The sequence below is a fragment of the Eptatretus burgeri genome, chromosome 9 (assembly GCF_056783735.1).
Source record: "Eptatretus burgeri isolate ZD-2024b chromosome 9, Ebu_testis_v1, whole genome shotgun sequence".
Classification (NCBI taxonomy): Eukaryota; Metazoa; Chordata; class Myxini; order Myxiniformes; family Myxinidae; genus Eptatretus; species Eptatretus burgeri.
Genome location: NC_140969.1, coordinates 57,921,668 through 57,940,730, shown reverse-complemented (window position 1 = coordinate 57,940,730; position 19,063 = coordinate 57,921,668). Strand labels below are relative to the sequence as shown.

At 42.4% G+C, this 19,063-nt stretch overlaps 1 protein-coding gene across 32 annotated transcripts in view; it reads left to right on the top strand.

Moving 5' to 3' along the window:
- Positions 1 to 19,063, top strand: part of LOC147020161 (CUB and sushi domain-containing protein 3-like) — a 1,491,173-nt gene that overhangs the window by 35,427 nt on the left and 1,436,683 nt on the right. For 24 of the 32 annotated variants that reach the window (XM_085895234.1, XM_085895232.1, XM_085895218.1 and 21 more), the window contains exon 2: positions 12,483 to 12,561. The gene's annotated coding sequence lies outside the window, so the exon portion shown is untranslated. Of the gene's footprint in view, positions 1 to 11,273; positions 11,753 to 12,482; positions 12,562 to 19,063 lie in introns of those variants that run through there. The other 8 variants (XM_085895237.1, XM_085895221.1, XM_085895212.1 and 5 more) reach the window with 2 other exon arrangements.

Below are 19,063 nucleotides of genomic sequence, written 5' to 3'. Positions count from 1 at the left end.
TTGGCGCAGTGGTTGGGGCAGCGGCTTGGGATTCAAAAGGTCCTGAGTTCAAGCCCCGTTGGGCCACTGAATTAATACACCAGGGGGTTGACTCAGCCTGTCATCCTTCCAAGGTCGGCAAAGTGAGTACCAGTGTACTGGGTCGGTGTATACCCTGGGTAAAATAGGTGTACCAAATCCCTGTGTCGTAAGAGGCGACCAGGATTGCGTCAGGAAGGGCATCCGGCGTAAAACATGTGCCAAATCACTATGCGGGTCATACGGATGATCCGCTGTGGCGACCCCGAACGGGAGCAGCCGAAAGAAGAAGAAGATATATATATATATATATATATATATATATATATATATATATATATATATATATATATATATATATATATATATATATATATATATATATATATATATATATATATATATATATATATATATATATATATATATATATATATATATATATATATATATATATATATATATATATATATATCTCTCTTCTTCTTCTTCTTCTTCTTTCGGCTGCTCCCGTTAGGGGTCGCCACAGCGGATGATCCGCATGGTGATTTGGCACATGTTTTACGCCGGATGCCCTTCCTGACGCAACCCTGGTCGCCTCTTACGACACAGGGATGAAGAAGATATATATATATATATATATATATATATATATATATATATATATATATATATATATATATATATATATATATATATATATATATATATATATATATATATATGTATGGTCGGGGCGTATTATGTGATACCGGTCGTCCGTCCGTCTGTGTCTGTCTGTCTGTCTGTCCGCACTCTAACTCCCAAAGTTTTCAACTTTCACGTTTCCTATTTGGTACATAGGTACAGACTGTGGAGACTGTGTCGCGACATACGTTCATCATCTAAAGTGGTTGTCATGGCAACCAGGATGCTGTTTTCCATCTGTTCCTGTCCCCACTCTAACTCCCAAAGTTTTCAACTTTCACATTTCATATTTGGTACATAGGTACAGACTGTGGAACAGTGTGTAGCGACATACGTTCGTCATCTAAAGTGGTTGCCATGGTAACCAGGAGGATGTTTTCCATGTCGTAGCACAATTCTGTATATTCCTTCTTGTTCGGGCGTATATTGTGCTCACTTGCGCTCTTGTTACTGATTAGAATATACAAATACATATATTGCTTTATAATTATACTTCACTGCAGTGCTTTATAAAAAATATAAATTATTAGACTTGTCTTTTAAAAACGATAAATGTATAAACAGGCGAGCATTGGGTGGCTTTGACACCAACTGTTTTTTTTTTTTTGTTTGTTTTTTGCATTCCTCCATGTTATAAGTGATTTCCAACAAAAAAAAACATGCCAAAAATATAATTGCGGCTGATTTTGGAACTTCAGGTGGATATACCCACGTAAAATCGATTTCTGTCTCAAGGAATCTAGTTATGACGAATGAATTGAGTATGTAAAAGGGAACGTTGCAAACTATAACTCTGTGAGCACTGCTGACATCAAATTGAATGAATAGGATATCAGGTCCACTTGAGTGACCCAGCAGTATTGGCGGCGGAGGTTTTGCACTCTACCGAGTGCTCCCCCTCTAGTTGTTATTATATAAAGAGTAATCGTACATCTCTTGTAATACATGGCATCTAATTCTATCATCGCTGCATATGAAAGCTTGGCAATGAGTCTCGTGCCTGGCAATTCTGTAGCCATTTTGTGCACATTAGCATTGAGGCTAAAGGTTTTAGCTTGGTGACAATGTTCTGTTAAGGCACTGTCACACATTGACGATTTAGCCAGCAATGGCAACGTATAAAAATGTATGTAAAACGTTGGCATACGCTGAAATTTTGATGTTTTAAAAAAAGTTTTGGTCGTATTCATAACGTGTTGGTCGTATGCATAACATATTAGTAACGGGCACAGAATGTTTCGTTGTCTTATAGATAACTTATACCAATTAATGCTTAGCCTGTTGTCGGCGTTCACAACCTATGCCCAACGATAGTTTAACTTAGGCATAGCATGCTGCACGTATCGCCGACGAACTCGTGGCGTAGCCTGTTAAAAACCTGCCGCACGCCGATTTAAATCATAACTGCCTGAAAATTGAAAGTGTCAACCATGCAGTCACACCTTGACGATTTAGCCAGCGTATGCCGACCTATGAAAAATTTGCCGAACCAAGCTGGCACACGTCGAATACGTTATGGGTAAGTTGCATATACGTTAAGAGCACGCTGAAAAACGATGAAGTATGCTGTCGTATTTCGTGGTACGTCTCATACGTCGTGAAATTTCAAGCATGCTGAAAATTTCATGACATACTCGCCGTATGGCTCACACATTCCGCTACGCTGGGAATAAGTTGTAGGCACGATAATCGATCGTTGACACACGTCGACACAAGTTCCTTGTAAGTTACTCATAAGTCGAAACACGTCGAGGTCATGTTTAGCATACCCAAAACTTATTTTCTTCGTCAAGGCACATTTTCTTTTTTTCTCCTTGGCTCCGTGAAGGCACGTGACGAAATATCTGAAGTTGTTGTTGTTGTTTTTGTTTTTAGTCTATCACGAATTTTAAAATATATTCGGAAATTTGCTTTTAAGTTTCGACGTCGACGTGACAATATCCTCAAACAGAAAATATTCACAGAGGAGGAACTAAGAATAAGACATGAGCAAACTGGAGGCAATCGGACATGACATAACGGCACGTGACGAAATATCGGAAGTTATTGTTTTTTTTTTTTTTAAACGTTGCCAATACGCCATTATATGGTAGCTCTAAATTAGAAACACGTTCAGTAAGTTCTGTGGTCATCCAGAAGACGTCAATCAAATACGTCGATATGCGTTGGAGGTACGTTACACATAGGTTCAAAGCATGTTACTCATAGGTTAGAAATAAGTTTTGGGTACGCTAAGCATTACCTCGACGTGTTTCGACTTATGAGTAACTTACAAATAACGTGCCTCGACGTGTGTTAACGATCGTGTAACGTGCCTACAACACATTATTCATAGGTTATAAATAAGTTTCGGGTACGCTAATCATTACCTCGACGTGTTTCGACTTAATGGTAACTTACAAGTTACGTGTGTCAACGATCGCATAATGTGCCTACAACTTATGGTCAGCGTAGCGGAACGTGTGGGTCATACGCTGGCATACGTCGTAAAATTTCAAGCATGCTAAAATTTGAGGACGACCGCAAAGTACAACGATGAAAGCCAGCGTACTATGACGTATGGCAGTGTTTTTCAGCATGCTCTTAACGTATACAAAACTTACCCATAATGTATTCGACGTGTGCCAGCGTTTTAGACAAATTTTTCACAACTTGGCATATGCTGGCTAAATCGTCAAGGTGTGACAACGCCTTTACAGGCTGGTCACAAAGAAGCACTTTTGCAACTCTTGATTATCTCTGTCTTCCATTGTAGAATAAGTAAGAGATCCTCAGAGTTTACATTTGACTGGTGATATGTTCATCTCTGTCAGCTGTTCCTTGGCTAATCGCTTCCTAGCTCTCGCCACTGTAGTCTTGTTGCACAACATGCAGCACTTTTTATGCCACTTCGCTGCAGTGTATGATTGATAAACTTGTCTTCAATTCCAGATCCATTGTCTAATCTTGAGATGTTGACACACGGGAGAAGAGCATGCAAGTCATTTAATGCTTTGAAATTGTTGGTTGCAATTCATTTCTGGTCTTTGAATCAACGAGACGAGAATTTGAATTTAGCTGACACAGTGCACACAATGTACAGTCTGTTGGTTGAAGAATATGCAAGTTTTAATCTTTTAGTGGCTATTATCAGAGGGTTAGCATCATTTACACTGCAGAGTTAGAAGATTTGTCCAACAGCATCACCATCCTGCACCACCACCAATTCCTGAAAATAGACGAACATGCAAAATCAATAGTCACTCACATAGTCCAGTAAACCAACGATTTTGATTGGAAAAAAATAGCGGAGAATTGAAACTTGGCAGGTACCTTCATGTGATTATCAGAAACAACATACTAAAAGTTCCCAAGTGTCACGTGTGAGCTAACGTCGCTACACCGAAAGTGACGTCATACCTTTATAAAACCACTTAATACCTGTGGTTAAGACAAGGTGGATTCCATCTACTCATGTCATTCATGGGCGCTGTTGGATACATAATGAGTGGAAGTGGACTCAAAGATTTGTGGTCACTTATTTACGCAACTGACTCAGTTGATAAGATGTTGACAGGTCATGCATATGCTAGGGCATTGCGTGCGCATTACCTCACCCAGGCAGCATTAGCGGTCGTTTTCTTGAGTGAAATTGAAATCGACGAGGACTCTTGTGCACAACTTGGTTCCTTTCATGAAACTGTCACAAATGAATATCAACCTATGGAAGACATCACCAACAGTTTTGAACCAACTGTTTTGAACATGGTCATTGAAAATCTGGAGGCTGTCAAGCTCCAGGCCGCAAATACTAGCTGAACAGCCAAACTTTGGGTTCAGTATTTCAATCAGGTAACACTGATGCGCAAATTTGTACGTGCCGAGCGATGTGGTGATTGGCAATTGCATCTCGAAACGATTCGCGGAATGATTCCACATTTCCATGCAGCCGGACACTTGGCTTATGCAAAATATGCTCACTTGTATCTTCAGCAAATGTCCAAGTTGGATGCCAAGATGACACCAGCAGAGTTCCAGAAGTTTTCGTCCATGGGTAACTTCACAATCCGATGTAGTGATAAAATGTGGGCAGGAGTCTGGACTGACATGACAATAGAACAAGTTTTGATGCGCACAATAACGTCTGGAGGCCTGACACGTGGCTGAGGCATGACTGACAGTGTTTTGAACCGGTGGGTGCTCGGTATGCCTGGCTGTACAGAGCTAAATCATCGTTTTGAAGAGTTCTGTGGCATCAGTTTCACTACGTCTGAGAAACATGTTGAACTTGGGAAATCTCGCCAATTTCGGGATAACCAGGATGTAGAAAAACTCTTTGCGTGGCTAACAGTCCATTCATCTTTGCCACAAAGTCATGAATTGATGTCAATAGGTTCCGGTGTTGTAAGCAACGATAGCATCAACTGTGATTCCACAGTAGAGATTGGTACAGAAGCAATGAAGAAATTAACGGGCAAGATTTTCGGTGATGTTCAGTTACATCGGAAAGATAGGGTCCTTCCATTGGCAACCGTCGGCAACTCCGTGAAAGTGCGCGACGAAATCATACCCGTGAATACCATGCAACTGTTCAACAGGATTATTCTGCGTGATAAAATCAGATGAGGACTTCGCTTCATGCCTTGAGTATGAGTTAGCCCCTCGCCCCTTGTCATTGTTCAATGACATATCTACGAGAAAGACAGAGAAGGCCGTCCTATACCGTGTGATAGAATCATACACCGCAAGTGAACAAACTTATCCCAAGGATAGCATGGGCGTTGTAGACGGAGGTTATCCACTGCGACGGGTGGTATGGCCACAACATGGGACATACAGCGACGTGTACAGTGCGTACGTATCCTATGTACAAAGACACTATGGTACAACCAGTTATGTCATATTTGATGGCTACGGTGATTTATGTAGCACAAAGACCGTTGAACACAATCGAGGAGCTCAAAAGATCGAATCCGCAGAGATATTATTCACTGATGACATGCCTATTACCATTCGACAAGATCAATTCTTGACAAATGGAAGGAACAAGACCTGGCTAATTGATGGTTTGAAAGTACAGCTGGAACAAGCGGGGATACGAGTAACAAATGCGGAGGCAGATGCCGATACGATGATTGTTCGCACTGCAATAGAAGTCGCATGATAAGGACGTAGTTGTTGTAGGCACAGATAGCGATTTACTAATTTTGCTGACTCAACTTTCCCAACCAGACAATTGCATCTGCTTCTTTAAACCCGGGAGCGGAACAACCCCTAACAAGGTATTTGATATCAGACGTGTCCAGCGTCGTCTACCAGAGGGATTCTCCCACAATCTGTTTTTTTCTGCATGCGATGACTGGTTGCGATACCACTTCAGCTCTCTATAGACAAGGGAAGAAGAAAGCATTCAAGCCACTACTGAAGCGTCCAGATCTAAATACATGCGTGGAAGTCTTCAATAACCCCTCATCATCAGAATGCTCCGTTACATCTGCTGGAGAAGAGTTCCTACTAGCGCTTTATGGAGCTCCGAGGACAACATCTTCCCTGAACAAGCACAGATATGACTGTTTTAGGAAAGCAGTTGCAAAATGTCCAATTCATACCAAACTCCAGCTCGCGTCCCTACCACCTACGTCTGCAGCAGCAAAATAACATTCCATGCGTGTTTATCATCAGGTACAACAATGGTTAGGTTGTGATATACCACCGACAGAATGGGGTTGGGATTTAGTTGATGGACAGCTGTATCCAACTCTTACGCGCAAGCGTCCAGCCCCAGACACTCTTTTAAATTTGATTTCATGCAACTGCAAGACTGAATGTGAGCGACGATGCGGATGCAGGAAAGCTGGCATTCAGTGTTCACTGCTATGTGGTCAGTGTCGCGGTGGTGGTTGCAGCAATTCTGAAAAACCAGACACTGATGAAGAAGTAGACGATGAGCCAAGCCGTGAGGTCCAATGTGAGGAATCCAGTGAGCTTGTGCAGTCTGACAATAGTTCTGACGATGAATATGATGAAGATGATGTAAGTTACATGTGACATGCAGGGACTTTTAGTATGACATTCTATAAGGTCCAAAGAAGATTCCCACCAAGTTTCATCTCTCCCCTATTTTTTTTTCCAATCTTTGCCAAAAAAAGTCGTTGGTTTACTGGACGAACAAATCGAAAATCTCACTGCTGATATCACCCCCCCCCCCTTTGAGATTTATATCACAATAATTACCTCACATTATTAAATTAGTTGGCTTAATGGTTTGGGATCCAAGGGAACAGAGTTCAGATCCCGCTTTTTACCATTCAAGTAATACCAGGTGGGGTTGACTCTGCCTGTCATCCTTCCGAGATAGGCAAAATGAGTGCCAGCTTTCCTGTGTCGGAGTGGCAACCCATCCAGGATTGTGCCCAACAGCTAAGGAGACTGCTAAGGCAGCACCAACAAACTGCACAGAGTATGATCCCAATGGATGGATGGATGTGGTTGAATCAGCCTGTCATCCTTCTCAGGTTGTCCAAATGAGTACCAGCGTGCTGGGATGATTGAGCCATTCAAGTATACTGTGTCAGAGTGATGACCCATCCAGCATTGTGCCTCATAGCCGAGGAGACGCTCATGGTGCCGAAACGACATCCATCTCAATGAAGGGCTCATGGTGCCGAGACTTGGATCCATCTCAATGCAGGGCTCATGGTGCCAAGACTGGGATCCCTCTCAATGCAAGGCTCAGGGCTCATGGCGCTGAGACTGGAATCCATTTCGATGCAGGGCTCATGGTGCCGAGACTGACACCCATCTCAATGCAGGGCTCATGGTGCTGTGACCAAGATCTATCTCGATGCAGGGTCATGGTGCCGTGACCAAGATCCATCTCGATGCAGGGCTCATGGTGCCGTGACCGAGATACATCTCAATGCAGGGCTCATGGTGCCATGACCGAGATCCATCTCAATGCAGGGATCATGGTGCGTGACCGAGATGCATCTCAATGCAGGGCTCATGATGCTGAGATTGAGATCCATTTCAGTTTAGGGCTCATGATGCTGAGACCGAGATCCATCTCGATGCAGGGCTCATGGTGCCGAGACCGAGATCCATCTCAGTGCAGGGCTCATGGTGCCGAGACCGAGATCCATCTCAATGCAGGGATCATGATGCCGAGACCAAGATCTATCTCATTGCTGGGCTCATGGTGCCGAGACCGAGATCCATCTCAGTGAATGGCTCATGGTGCCGAGACCGAGATCCATCTCAATGCAGGGCTCATGGTGCCGAGATTGAAATCTATCTCATTGCAGCGCTCATTGTGCTGAGACCGAGATCCCTTCCAATGTTGGGCTCATGGTGCTGAGACCGAGATCCCTTCCAATGTTGGGCGCATGGTGCTGAGACCGAGATCCATCTCGGTGCATGGCTCGTGGTGCCTAGACCGAGATCCATCTCAGTGCATGGCTCATGGTGCTGAGACCAAGATCCATCTTAGTGCAGTGTTCGTGGTGCCGAGACCGAGATCCATCTCAATGCGGGGCTCATAGTGCCGAGACCGAGATCCATCTCGGTGAATGGCTCATGGTGCCAAGACCAAGTTCCATCTCAATGCAGCCTCATGGTGCCGAGTTTGAGATCCATCTCATTGCTGGGCTCATCGTGCCGAGACCAAGATCCATCTCAGTGCAGGGTTTGTGGTGCCGTGACCGAGATCCATCTCAGTGAATGGCTCATGGTGCCGAGACCGAGATCCATCTCAATGCAGGGCTCATGGTGCCGAGACCGAGATCCATCTCAGTGCAATGCTTGTGGTGCCAAGACCGAGATCCATCTCAATGCAGGGTTCATGGTGCCCAGACCGGCGTCCATCTCAATTCAGGGCTCATGGATGCCATAGCGGGATCATGTTATTCTTTTTATTACTGCCAATTATTGTCATATTATGATTGTTGATATTATTATTATGTTTTTGTAATACTGTAATGTTGGTGTTATTATTATTCATGTCCTGTTGTCATATTTCTGAGATATCCATGGAAACGTGGCATGATAAGGTGGAACGACGCTCAAGCTGCTGTATAATATACACCTTTCCAATGTAGAAAAGGTGATAAAATGTGCATTCATCCATTTTTTTTCAATCAAGGCTAAAGCAACAGAGGTTAAGCGAGTGTGACAACAGAGTCCTCTTACTCATGAGTCATGATACAATTGTGTGTTCTGAAGGGTCACTTGCAATGCATTTTCCCACAACCACCGAGAGTGGTGCTGCACAGTGCACATTTACGAAAATAATTTGTATCGCACCACCTTAGGAATTTCTGGTGAGGGGAAGCCAATTAAATCGATACAACCTTTGCCTTATGACCCGTCGTCTTCTTGGAAAGTTTAATTGGTTGAGATTGCATAAGTAACGATTGAATACATTGGCGTCAGACAGATGGACATCAAAATGCGTATATTAGTGTGGTGACATTTTGACGGGCCCCCCACTAGGCCATTATTGTGTTTTTGCATGGGGCCCCAAAATGACTATCTCCGCCCTTGTGTGTGAAGCATGCTTAGCTCGTATATCTGCAGAATGCATAGTGTCTATGTTCCATAGTCCCATCGTCATGTTCACGGTCCAGTTTGGGATACCGCAACTTTTGTTAATCTTTTGATGTTGTGTTCCAAATTTGTGGCTAGCCTTTTGTCAATGCACAACAATCTCTTGGTTTAGGAACCAAATTTGAGATGTTCTGCTGCCATGATAACTGAAATTGTCAAAAACTTTGACCTTTATGCCCTCATTACCAGAATGAAAATTTGTAGTTCAATGGAAGAGTTACCTGGAAAGTACCTCCATATTTTTAGGATTGTAATTGAGGCCAAATTGCTTGGCTGCCCTTGCCAACTCGTTGGTGATAATTTGTAAATAGTGTTCCCTTCTGTGTGAGCTGGCAAGGCACAGTCTGCAAATAATAGCTCTCTGACCAATTGCTCCATAATTCAGAACTGGCTTTTAGATGATAAAGTTAAATAGACTTTTGTCCATGCTAACTTTTGAATATGGACCTTGTATAACCTTGTCATGAGATCACGTTACCTTTGTGTATGCCTCAATATCAGTGTTCAAGCCAGCCCTGGTTAAGCTAAGATTGTCGCTGTTGTTAAAGAATGACCAATGTTGGAATTCGGCTCAACTATTTTATCAAAATATAATTAATCAAACCCTTGATTCCGTTGTTGATAAATTGGTCTGGTGTTGATGTGGTACAGGCAAGATGGGCCAAATGGCCTCCACCTACATATAATTTCCTGTGTGTATTCTGTTGCTAATAAGAGGTATGTTGAAAAGATGTAAGCAAAGAATCAAAGTTTATGGCATAATTATCAACGATGGCACATTGTAAAGGAATAAATACACGACATGGCCAAGAGTATGTGAACACCCCTTCTAATTAGTGGATTCGGCTATTTCAGCCACACCCGTTGTTGACAGGTGTATATTATGAAGAGCACAGCCATGCAATATCCATAGACAAACGTTGACAGAAGAAGGGCCATACTGAAGAACTCGGTGACTTTCAACGTGGCACCGTCATAGGATGCTACCTTTCCAACAAGTCGGTTCATCAAATTTCTGCCCTGCTGGAGTTGCCCCAGTCAACTGCAAGTGCTGTTATTATGAAGTGGAAATGTCGAGGAGCAGCAACAGCTCAGCCACGAAGTGGTAGGCCACACAAGCTCACAGAACGGGACCGCCGAGTGCTGAAGCATGTGACATGGAAAAATCGCCTGTCGTCGGTTGCAACACGCGGTAGTGAGTTCCAAACTGCCTCTGGAAGCAACATCAGCACAAACACTGTTCATCAAGAGCTTCGTGATATGGGTGCCCATCGCCGAGCAGTCGGACACAAGCCTAAGATCACCACGCGCAATGCCAAGGGTCAGCTAGAGTGGTGTAAAGCTCATTGCCATTGGACTCTGGAACAGTGGAAATGTGTTCACTGGAGTGATGAATCACGCTTCACCACCTGGCAGTCCGATTGATGAATCTGGGTTTGGCGGATACCAGGAGAACGCTACCTGCAGAAATACATAGTGCCAACTGTAAAGTTTGGTGAGGGAGGAATAATGGTCTGGGCCTGTTTTTCATGGTTCGGGCTAGGCCCCTTGGTTCCAGTGAAGGGAAATCTTAACGCTACGGCATAGAATGACATTCGAGACGATTCTGTGCTTCCAACTTTTGGCAACACTTTGGGGAAGGCTCTTTCCTGTTTCAGCATGACAATGCCCCCGTGCACATAGCGAGTTCCATACAGAAATGGTTTTTTGAGATCGGTGTGGAAGAACTTGACTGGCCTGCACAGAGAGATAGAGGGAGATATAGAGATAGGGACCATACTCTCTGCAGAGCAATGGTGCTGCTTTAACAGTCTCCTTGGCTATTGGGCACAATCATGGATCGGCCACCACTCCGACACAGTATACCAGCATGCTGGCACTCATTTTGCTGACCTCGGAAGGACGACAGGCCGAGTTAACCCCACCTGGTATCGATTCAACAACTAAGCAGGATTTGAACTCAGGACTCGAGGATCCAAAGCCCACCACCCTAACCATTAAGCCAACACCAGGCATTGACCTGCACAGAGCCTTGACCCCAACTCCATGAAATACCTTTGGGATGAATTGGAACGCCGACTGCGAGCCAGACCGAATCATCCAACATCAGTGCCTGACCTCACTAATGCTCTTGTGGCTGAATGGAAGCAAATCCCCACAGCAATGTTCCAACATCTCATGGAAAGCCTTCCCAGAAGAGGGACACTGTTATAGCAGCAAAAAAAGGGGGGGGGGACCTACTCCATATTCATGTCCTTGATTTTTGAATGAGATGTTGGACGAGCAGGTGTCCACATAGTTTTGGACATGCAGTGTATTTAATGGCTAGCTTGAATGCCATTATTGTGGCGTGCACAGTCATATGACCTGATGCGATCAATTGCACAGGCTCTTTCGACTCCCTTATCAAGGTTTCTCAAGGCATCACCCAACAGTGCAGAGAAGAAAAGACCAAACATTGCAGGTGCCAAGACACATCCTTGTTAAGGGAAATATTTCTGAGGTCTCGCCATCACGAATCACTTGCCATTATTCCATCACGACCTTAACATATCATCTGAATGCATTTATTTGAACATCCAAATTTGGCTAGAAGTTTCCAAAGATTTTCACTGCTGACCTTGGCAAAAGATTTTGTAAAGTCAATGAATAATGCAGTGATCCTTTTGTTTCCCCCACATTTTTCTTATTTTGCGCAATACAAAGATCATGTCAATTTTGTAAATGTCTAAAACATGCTGCTTTTTAGCTAGCAGTTTGCTTAATGGCATCTGCAACCTCATCCAGTGTTGATGGTATATCTCGTTATTGAGGTGGTTGTTAATGCTCAGCATTCACAGCATCTGCTTAGAATCTTGTGTTGTCAGGTCTATGTTAAAGTGCCTTCAAATATTCTGTCTGGAGGACAAGTAAGTGAGCTTTGTGATGGGGATACCATCATAAGCACTTTGTGAGATGTGTGTGCTGCCTGAGTTGGATGGATCATATACTGCCTTGACTACATTATAAAAGTTCTTAGTTTGATGGGGATCTGAAAACAGTTGAAGCTCATTTGGTTTATTTTGCCACCATTTATTTTTCACTGTGTGCAATATGGCTTGTCATGAGCGATTGTGCACCTCACCATATTTGTTCTTTGAATTGATGAAGTGTCGTTTAAATAGTTACAAAGAGCTGTGCGTTTTTTCTTCCAGAAGGATGAGGACACCGTTCTTGCTGATCAGTACACAAGGTCCACCCAAAACTCGACTGGATATCAACCATCGCAAATCCGTGAGAGCATTGTACACTGTGCCTTTGTGGTTGTGATCCATGGTGCTGTCCTGTGATCCCTCTTCCCTTGCTATTAACACGATCTAGCATTCTTTGCACGTACAACTTTGATCATACCAGTCCACGCAGTTAACATCCTTCTTAACCCGTCTTCTAACGACTCTATCCTGCAAAGCCAAACCTTTATAACTGAAAAAAAATACCCATTTCATTATTATAGGTCATTGTTTCTTGGTTGTTTATCAATCCTATTATCTAACCTTTTTGCAGTGGTGTGCAGTTTTTTAAGCTTCTGTTTTAATTAAATCCCATTTAAATTGACCTCTTCTATGAACTTGAACAGTTGGATTTTTCAGTAATTTTGTGTTCTTTCACATCTCTTAGATCTTGTATCACATCTTGAATTCCCTGTAAACATAAGTATGTTAAATACCGCTGTTGGCTTTTGTACGTTTGACTTTCTCGTGTTATCATGGAGTATGGTAGTATGCCGTATTTAGGGATGCCAAGGGAAAATCATGGCTGCTCCCCCAAATGTGTACAAAATGATGTGCTTAAAAGGGAATATAGTCTGCAGAGTGAAGTCTCCTTTAAAAGTCATACCTTTCATTCTCGAGTGTTTTCAGAACTAACGAGACAGATAAAGGCCAGAATACATCGCAAAAGTACCAAATGTGGAGATTGCAATTAAATCACTGGCTTGCACTTCTTTCTCTCATCATCAATTTTGTCAGACAGCTGAGCACAATAATAGCTGAAATGACTATGATGATTCCAACGGGAGGACCCGACATTGTCTCTTGGGTATTGCACCCGTACCACAACAAGTTTTTATTTTATTTTATTTTATAAATCGGATTAAATTAAAACGATGCACCCACAATAGAGCACGAGCTGTTGAATGCCATTTGCGCATGCGCACTGAGAAATGTCCAGACCATCAAACTCCAATGAACGAGGTCCCAAAGATGCACCCTACACGAGTTTATAAACCTCCGTCTAAGCTTCAAAAATGGATTTTTACCAGGATATAGCAGATGGCTTTAGCCACCAGCTCATAAAAAGCTTGACTACATTATAGCCCCCTTTGTTTTCTCCTTGTTTAACTTAAAAGCCCCCAAAAAGGCACGAGATTCAACGTAGGAGGTCCCAAATGAAACCAACCGAGAATGAAGTATTGGGCCCTCCTGAATATGGTATGGCCATTAACAGACATTTGGGGGGGAGGGGGTGGCACACCCCAGCAGATGCTCAAAATGGCACTGAGAAAAGGCTCAAGATCCAACATTGGAGGTCTCGAATGAAACTGGCTCAGAATTACGCATTTAGGTCCTCTGGATAGTGGATATGGCATGACCATTAACAGACATTTTTGGAGGTGGCATCACCATGTCAGATGCTCTTAAAGGAGCAAGCCCCTGATGACCACTCCCACCAGAGGCTCTACAGTCTACATCCAACAAACATTCTGAGCCAATGAAACTGACTCAGAATGAAGCATTGTGGTCCTCTGAATATGCAACGAGTCTAAGACCATGAGCAGACATTTTCGGGGTTGGCATTACCCCGACAGATGCTCATAAATATAAGTGAGTTACACTGAGATTTGCCTGAGATCAGACTTTTTGCAAATGACCAGTCCATTTAGAGGAGTGTTTTTTTTGAGCCCGATCCTCCATCCATCCATTTAAAAGTTTTTTCCTTCCATTCTCTAAAACAAGGTCATGCATGAAAACAGATTGTACTTTTGCATTTAAAGGTGCAGCAGCACTTGCATTCACCTGTATTTTGTACTCTCTTTCTTTAATGTACCATATGGTCAACTCGTTAATAACATTCAGCTTGCATACTGACACAGCACTTGCATCAATTCCAATTTTGTCTAAAACTATCTTTTCCACTAATGACATCACTTTGTCCTTTTTCCTTAAGGTGTCTTCATTACCACTTGATGTGTTTTGGTGCTATAGGGTGAAGCCACAAGCTTTTAAAAGCCATACCTTTTATTCTCGAACGTATTCAGAACGAATAAGACTGATAAAGATGCCGGACAATACATTGCTTAATGCCAAATCGGGAAATCAGAAAATTGTCAAATTGTACATTTGAGCAGACAGCTGAGCACAATAACTGCTGGCAGGATGGTCTAGACTCGAGGGATGCATACTCTACTCTTAGCTTTCTAGCCCGGGTCTGAATCCCAACCCAGCTAAAAACTGTCATCAGTGTTTTACAGGCTGAAGGGTGATTCATCAATGCGTGTGCTCTCTCTCGGATGGACGTTAAACTGGGTGTCCCGTCAGCCGGCATTAGTTGGTGGGCGTTGTCGATCCCATGGTGTCCTTTGCGAAGAGCAGGCGAGCTATCACCGACACCATAAACAAATTACAAATTATTGCCATAATTATAATTGAACCTCAGGCCTGGCTAGCCGATTCATCAAAGACTTGCGCCAAGCTTTCCCCAGCCAACCCCACAAGAACGTGGGAATTGTGGCCACTAAGGAAGAAGAAGTAGAAGAGGAAGAGCATAGCACAATAATGGCTGAAGCAATTACAATGTTTCCAATGGGAGGAAGTGACATTGGCCTTTGGTTATTGTACCCGGGCCACATGCACTCGGTCAGGCTCCGGCATATTAGATACAATTATAATCGAGCTGTAATAGTGATATTATTAGCCTCCGTTGGACTTAGTCCGAAATGGGGGCTTATGGATTTGGTCTCAATTTCCATGTGCGTGCGTGCACCCACAACCATATCGCAGACATGCATTTACCGCTATTGTTCATACTTGGCAAAGAGAGAAGACGAGATTACACATGTGCACCTCATTTATTTTTTGCGATCAGATCTATGATGGCCGACTGGCGGCAATTTTAGTTGTAAAAAAAACTTGATGTTGAACACGTCCTCAACCATTTCTTGGACATTCATTTACCAATGTTGTTTCAACTTGGCACATAGATAAAGAATGATGACGTATAAGCATGTCATGTTTTTTTCGAGATCAGATCCCGGATGGCCGACTTTTGTTCCTTAAATGTGTCCGCAACCATTTCTCAGACATGAATCGTTTGATTCTGTTCAAACCTGGAATGAGCACAGTACATGATGGCATACACGTGCAATTCACTTTACCTTGCCATCTGATCAAAGATGGCCGACTGGTATACTGGCGGCCATTTCAGTTATCAAAAAAACCGAGTATCGAACATCTCCTCAACCATTTCTCAGACATGCATTTACCCATATTGTTCAATCTTAGCACACAGATAATGAATGATGGTTTACATATGCACGTCATTTTTTGTTGAGATCAGATACAAGATTGCCGACTGGTGGCCATTTTGTTACTTAAACGTGTCCCCAACCATTTCTTGGATATGCATGGTCTAATTTTGTTCAAACATGGCACAAGCACAGTACATGATGGCATGCACTTGCACCTAACTTTATTTTGCGATCTGATTAAAGATGGCCGACTGGTAGACTGGCAGCCATTTTTGTTGTAAATAAATATGGGCTCACCCTTTCACTCCAAACAACACATTCCTATGTGTTGTATGGCATTCCTACATTCCTAAAACAATGTGGGTTTTGACATTTTATGTGTTTTCTCCTTGTTTAATGAACATTTATATTCCAGGAATATGATGCATGCATGAACTGAAGGACTTGAACACGTGATTTCCACTCTGCAATTGCACCACAATTTACCACATGATTCTGTCCTCCCCCACCCCCCTCCAAAAAACACAGAAACAAGTCTGAAAAAATGAAAAATGTTTCAAAATGTCGGGATGGAATTCCAAAAAACAACCAAACGAGGAATGACAAAGAATGATAAGAAAGGAATAACAACTGGTTGCATTCATAACGTCTTTTTATATTTTCCCTTCTCAATTCCCCAACAAATCAAATACCCAATGACACCAATTAGAAATGTGCAAATACCTCCCTCTCACATACAGATATCTTCATGCAGAGTAATTGTTACTACGAGCATTGGCCACCTTTGGTGGGCAATTTAAAGTGGTGAGATTTCCACAAAATTATAAGGGGGGGGGGGTGAAACGCTGTACATTTCAGAAAAATTGGGATATACAGGAATCACTGGACTTGCTGGACCTTTGGCCTTGGCCTTGCTTTGGAATTTGGCCTTCCTGGACCATACTGTCATGTTTTTGTGATATAAAATGCAACAAAACATAGTTCTCCACAAAGGTATGTTTTCTGGGTCACACTGTACACCGAGGAATTATTTCTGGAACATACTGTAATCATATTTGGCCTTGCTGGACAACACCAGAGTTTTTATGATTTTAAAACGCCAAATGATCAATTTTGAAGTTCTCGTCATGTATATATGTATACTGAAACGCAAAAGAAACTTACCACCTTTTAAACCTTCAAATATCAACAATAACACTGCGTGTAGTAAATGTGTGAACTTATTTGTGGACAATAGTGTCCTCACTGTCAGACAATACGGTCACGGATGGTCACTTGAACCTTCAATGGTCACTTCATAGCACAGCTATTGAACAGCCGTTTTGACTGTCAGTGATTAGCCAAGGGGTATGGGATGATTTTAATGAGCTGCACGTGATGTCATGATATTGGCTTTAAAAAGGTCAGTACAAAATGGGCATTTCAATCAACATGCCACGATTGTGAAGGGATCAACGGCAGTGTGCCTTGGGCATACTGCAAGGCGGATTGAGCTACCGTGAGGTGGCACGTCGCCTTGGCTGTTCACACCAGACGATATCGGCCCTGGTGGACAGAGACACCCTCCACAACTCTGCAGATGACAGACCTCGATCAGGGAGGCAAAGAGTCACCACTGCAAGGCAGGACAGGCAGATGGTCCTAAGTCAGATGGCTTCAGACATTGAGGACTGAGTGGGACAGAATCCAGCAGCAATCCATCCAAAGACTGGTACGCAGTATGCGCCGACGATGCATTGCCTGTATCCAAAACAATGGTGGCCACACACGGTATTGAAAGGGGACTGATATTGCACCCTGTGCTGTTCTGTACTGTAGAACAAAGTTATGAGATGGTGTATCTTGGTCAAAAACTTGACACGTCATCAATAAAATGCCAATGTTTCAATTAGCAATTGTTGGTTTGTTTTATTTTGAACTGTTACAATTTTATTACATTTCAAACAAGTGGTAAGTTTCTTTTGCGTTTCAGTATATATATATATATACATATATATATATATATGTGTATATGTGTATATATATATATATATATATATATATATGTATATATATATATATATATATATATATATATATATATATATGTATATATATGTATATATATATATATATATATATATATATATATATATATATATATATATATATATATATATATATATATATATGTGTATATGTGTATATATATATATATATATATATATGTGTATATATATGTATATATATATATATATATATATATGTGTATATATATATATATATATGTGTATATATATATATATATATATATATATATATATATATATATATGTATATATATATATATATATATATATATATATATATATATATATATATATATGTGTATATATATATATATATGTATATGTATGTGTATATATATATACATATATACATACTAGCTGGAGTACCCGGCGTTGCCCGGAGAAAAAAATAGGAATAAGAAAGGGGTAAACTGTGGTGCTTAATATATATCACATTTATATATCGCATTTAATTTGGACACATTTCACATTTCTTTGTCATTGTCAGCGTTCGTCATCAGTGCTCCAGTGCATCGGAGTAGACCACATTGCGTGTCTGACTGTTGAGTGCCAGGATGCTGAGCTTCACTGCGCTGCCGGTCCAAGAGCTAGCCACATACAGCTGGCCGTGGGAGAAGCACGGGACAGAGAGGTCGACACCAATTGCCTTGTACATCTGACCTTGAGCCTTGTTGATGGTCATCGCAAAGCATGGCTTGCAGGGAAACTGGAATTGGGGAAACTGGAAGGGCAGCTCGGAGTCGGATGGAATGAGCGGGATCCTTGGCAGAAGGACGACTTCTCCTTTGTGTGGTCCACAGGAGATGGTGGCCTCAATGACATTGGCATGCAGGCGGGTTATGATGCAGCGTGTGCCATTGGTGGTCTTGGGTGGCTCCATGTTTCGCAGGATCATGATTGGCACACCGAGTTTCAGCTTGAAGAGATGTAGTGGCATCACTGACAGCTCGAGAGAATTGAGCAGCTCAACAGGGTAAGTGACTGCCTCCTCGTCGCAGATGGCACTGTCCACAGACTTGTAGATCCTCTCAACACTGGGGAACTCTCCCATGACCCAGTGGTTGAGTTGGTTGACATTGTTGAGCAGAGAGAGAATTGTATGCTCAGCCAGCCACTCAGACCTGACTCCATTTGTAGTCAAGCAAGGGTAGACTTCAGCCTTGAGCTCCTCCAGTGTGGAGATTACCTTGCCCAGTCCAGG